The following is a 5,018-nucleotide window of genomic DNA, read 5'->3' as shown; positions in this document are numbered from 1 at the left end:
CAGTCAGGGCCCCCACATGGCTTCTGCGGAGCCATCCTGCGGCTCTGTCATGTAAGAGTAGGCGCCCAGCAAAGGTGCAGGACCCAGCACAGAGGAGCAGAGGCGCCTGGAACACGCTGTCCCCCAATGCCAGCCCCAAGCAGGGCCAGCTGAGGGTGCGGTGTTTGGAGCCGTTCTGAGATCCACGAGGTGGTGGTGGGAGTAGCGCCAAACTGCACTGATTTGGAGCCTGCCCAGTCTGATTCAGGAGCCTTGACTAGCAGCACATTGGCGACCCGAAGACGCCAAAAGGTAGGGAGGCGACAGATACCTCTTGACCTTAGGAGCTCCTCTGGCCTTGCTCACCCAAGGCTCCCCCCAGAGGCATCCACAGCCTAGGGCTCCTCCCTCCTGCCCCTAGTTCACTTTCCTATCCCCTGCTCCAAACAGGAGGAGGACTTGCTCTGACTCGACTCCCCACCCCTTCTTCTTTCCCTGTTGCATCCAGACGGTTACCTTTCATTGCTCTGCTCAAATGCCCACTTCTGGGCCCTCTTCTTCTTTTCCTAGGCTGGTCAAAACTAAGTTTTCAAAATACAAAATGGATGCTGAGATTTCATTACGGTAGAGGAAATGTCTGACAGCTCTTGTATTTAAACTGAAGTAGCCACATTGGGACTCCCAATTTCATATCTTGAGTTCTGGAGCAGAGCTCTCTCTCCTAAAGTAATGGCTGAGGGTTAGAGGTACTCTTCTTCATTCTAATAATAAAATATGATTTCTTGTAGAGACAGGGACTCACTGTGTTGCCCAGGCTGGTCTCAAACCCCGGCCTCAAGTGATTCACCCACGTTGGCCTCCCACTTTGTTGGGATGACAGGCAAGAACCACCACACCTGGCCTTGGGAGCTGCTCCTGCTTTGTGTGTTTTGGCTGGTCTTCCTGCGCAGCTGTCAGTAAGATGCTCCTGCAGCATAGTTCCAAACCTTCCCACACAAATTCAGTGGATGCTGTGATGTTTACATAGAATAGCCCCTTCATTTATTGCAGAGAAGCTGGACAATTCACACTTAGTAACATACAGCCTAGCAAATTTCATTTCTTGATCTACACACCTGTTAAAACGTGATGCTTGTGGTCTAAGTATGCAGATTCCTAATCATCCCCAGGAAAAAGCGAACCACTGCAAGGCAACCTGGGAGGGAGTTTAGGATTGTTCTGAGGCCGTGCAAGCCATTGAAATTCACACATGAGGGGGTAGAAAAGGGAATCCACATGTTTTGACCCCTCCATGTTCTGGGTATAACTTGTTCTCCTTTACATGCACCATTTTTGGCGTCAGAGAAAACTGGATTTGAATCCCAGTTCCATCACTATTTATGATGTGATGGTGAATTTGTTTTTAACTTGTCTGAGCCTCAGTTTACTAATCTATAAAAGATGTGATTGCTATGAGGCTTCCATAAGGTAAGTGTGTAAAAACCATGGCAAAATTCTTGTAATTTAAGACAGGGTTGTTATGAGGCTTCTATAAGTCAAGTGTGTAAAAATCTGGATACAATGTCTACAATTTTGTAAGTGTTCAATATGTGGAGAATGAGGATTATCTTTCTCTCATTTAATTTTTAGGGCAAGTTTATAAAATAGGCGATACCCATATTTTTGAGATAATCAAACCAAGGATTAGAAAGACTAACTAAATCACAACAGTCACAAAGCAGTTCACAATACATTTACTGGGTAATTTCTAGTTAAAAGTAGCAATGATTGTCACATTGAAAATCTTATATTGTGTGATGGTTTTCTCATACGAAAGCCTCTTGATTTGTTGAAACCATAGATTCTAAGTTGCTCTATCAAAGTGATTATTAGAAAAATGTGATATATTTAGTGCATACATTTTAGAAAACTTATGTTATTATTAATTTGAGCATGTATGTTATTTTTAAAAATGTAAATCTAATATATGTGTATTGAATATATATATGAATATATGAAACATGACTTGACATTATAGAGTAGGCTCAGCTCATGGCAAAGTTTTCTCTGAAAGCCCCTGCAGAAATCTCTCTTATTTCTAGTTTGTTAATGTTTCAGAGATTATGGGGGAAAGAGGGTTCTATGAATCCCAGACACTGCGTGAGGCAGATTTGGTTTCAGTAATTTTAGCATCATTCATTGTAAGGTGCTGATCCCTAGGAACTTCGTCACAGTGAGAAACCTGAAAGGTCCCAGCAGCCAGCAATGAATGAAAGGTGGGGCGGGGCCACTGGCAGTGAGGGGCCTTGTGAGCCATGTGCCTGTGCACTCAAGTTCCATGTTTGTGGGGATGCATGCAGGGATTCTGGACCTGATTGTTTCCTCTGAACTAGGATGCGTTCTGGTTGGTAGGACAACTGGCCTTCACTTGGTGGCCTTCAGTGGGTGCCCTCATTAGTAGCCTTCAATTAGTGCCCTCAGTTGGTGCTCTAAGTTTTTCTCTTCACTTGGTGGTCTTCAGTTGTCAGGCAGTGGTGGAAGGAGAATGAATCCGTTTGTGCTCTCTCCTACCCCAGTCACAACTCTCAGGCTTGTTGCATCTAGGCCCTTTTAAAATAACAGAGATGTTGGCAGGTTTTATTAGCAGACAAGTCAGCTCAGGGTATGGGGGTGACATGAGGTGCATGCTGCTATTGGAGTGCCACCCCATGGCCCAGGGCTGCCCATGCCAGACATGTATTTGCCAGGAAGAGGCAATAGGTGTTGAGCTCTGCAGACTTGGCAAGCGAAGGCCCAAGCTGCCCGAGAAGAGCAGGGGTGCCCCATGGGGACCACACGGAACTGTCACATGTGCACCTAAGCCAGCCGCAGTCAGGGCCAGCACAAGGGTTCTGCAGAGCCAGCCTGTGGCTCTGACATCTACGATTATGGAGACAGCAAAGGCACAAGCCCCGATATACAGGAGCAGAGGCGCTGACCCCAATGCCAGCCTCAAGTGGGGCCAGCTCAGGGTGCGGTGGGTGAAGCTGTCCTGCAGCTCTGAGATCCAGGAGGTGGAGGTGGCAGTAGCCCTGGACCCCACTACTTTGGAGCCTGCCCAGTCCAATTTGGGAGCCAGCAAGGGTCCTGACTGCAGCACGTTGGCGACCAGAAGACGCCCAAAGGTAAGGAGGCTTCGGATACCACCTAAGTTTAGGAGCTCCTCTGGCTGCTGCTGGCCCAAAGTTCCCCCAGAGGCATCCAAAGCCTGGGGCTCCTCCCTCCCACCCCTACTTTACTATGCTAAGCCCAGGCCTCAAGCAGGAGGACTGGCTCTGCCTCATCTCCCCACCGCTTCTTTTTTCCCTGCTGTGTCCAGCCAGTTTCTTTCCTCCTACCTACCTACCCCAATGCCCAGTTCTGGGCATTCTTCTTCTTCTCCTAGGCTGTCCGAAAACTATATTTTTAGAATACAAAATTTATGTCACAGATTTCATTGCTGTAGAGGAAATGTCTGACAGCTCTTGTATTTAAACTTAAGTAGTCTCACTGGGACTCACAATTTCATATCTTGAGTTCTAGGCCAGAGCCCTCTCTCCTAAGGCAATGTCAGAAGGTCAGAGGTACTCTTCTTGATTCTAATAATAAAAAAGGATTTTTTGTAGAGACAGGGTCTCACTGTGTTGCTCAGGCTGGTCTCAAACTCCTGGCCTCAAGTGATCCACCCACCTTGGCCTCCCACTTTGCTGGCATGATAAGCAAGAACCACCACATCTGGCCTTTGGAGGTGCTCTAGCTTTGTTTGTTTTGGCTAATCTTCCTGCGCAGCTGTCAGTAAGATGCTCCTGCAATACAGTTTCAAAACTTTCTGCACAAATTCAGTGGATCTTGTGATATTTTTACATGGAAGAGCCCTTTTGTTTACTGTTGAGAAGCAAGACAATTCACAGTTAGTAACCTAAGGCCTAGAAAATTTTGCTTCTTGATCAAAACGACTGTTTATAGATGCTTGTGGTCCAAAGACGCAGATTCCTAATCATGAAAAGGAAGAAGTGATGGCCACTACAGGCAATCAGGGAGGGAGTTTAGGATTGTTCTGAGGCCGTGAAACCCATTGAAGTTCACCCATAAGAGGGCAGAGAAAGGGAATCCATATGTTTTGATCCCTCCATGTGTGGGGTATAACATGGTCTTCCTGAAGGTGCACCACCTTTGGTGTCAGAGAGAATTGGATTTGTATCCCAGTTCCATCACTCATTGCAACGTGATGGTGAATGAGTTTTTAAGTCCTCTGAGCCTCAGTTTGCTCATCTATAAAAGAAGGGATTCTTATGAGGCTTGCATAATATTAGTGTATAAAAATCTGGGAATAATGCCTGTAATTTAAAAGACGGGGTTGTTATGAGGCTTCAGTAAGGTAAGTGTGTAAAAATCTGGACACAACACCTTTAATTTTATAATTGTACAATATATGAAGAAGGAGGATTATTTTTCTCTCCTTTTATTTTTAGAACAAATTTATACAATTGGCATTATTCATATTTTAAGGTAATCAAAAGACCAATAAGTTTAAATAAATCACCATACTCACAAAGCAGTTCACAATATGTTTACTGGGTAATTGCTGCTTAAAAGTAGCAATGATGATCACATTGAAAATCTTGTATTATGTGGCGGTTTTCTCTTCCATAAGCCTCTTCATTTGTGGAAACCATAGAGTCTAAGTTGCTCTATCAAAGTGATCATTAGGAAAATGTAATGTACTTAGTGTATAAATTTTAGAAAATTTCCACTGTTAGTCTTGTTAATTTGATTTAATATGTGCGTTTTGGATTATGAATATGAATATGTATTGATATGTGAAATAAGACTTGAAATCATATAGTAATCTTAGCTCATGGCAATATTTTCTTGTGAAAATACGTGCCGAAATTTGACTTTTTTGTAGATTCCAAAAAAATCAGAGGCGATGGGGCACGGGGGCTCTTTGAATGTCAGATAGTGAATGAGGTACATTGGCATAGGGTAATTTCAGCATAATTCATATTCATAATTCACAGTGAGGAAACCTGAAAGTTGCT

The sequence above is a fragment of the Hylobates moloch genome, unplaced genomic scaffold (genome assembly GCF_009828535.3).
Source record: "Hylobates moloch isolate HMO894 unplaced genomic scaffold, HMol_V3 SCAFFOLD_3, whole genome shotgun sequence".
NCBI lineage: Eukaryota > Metazoa > Chordata > Mammalia > Primates > Hylobatidae > Hylobates > Hylobates moloch.
Note: the sequence above shows the minus strand (reverse complement) of the source record.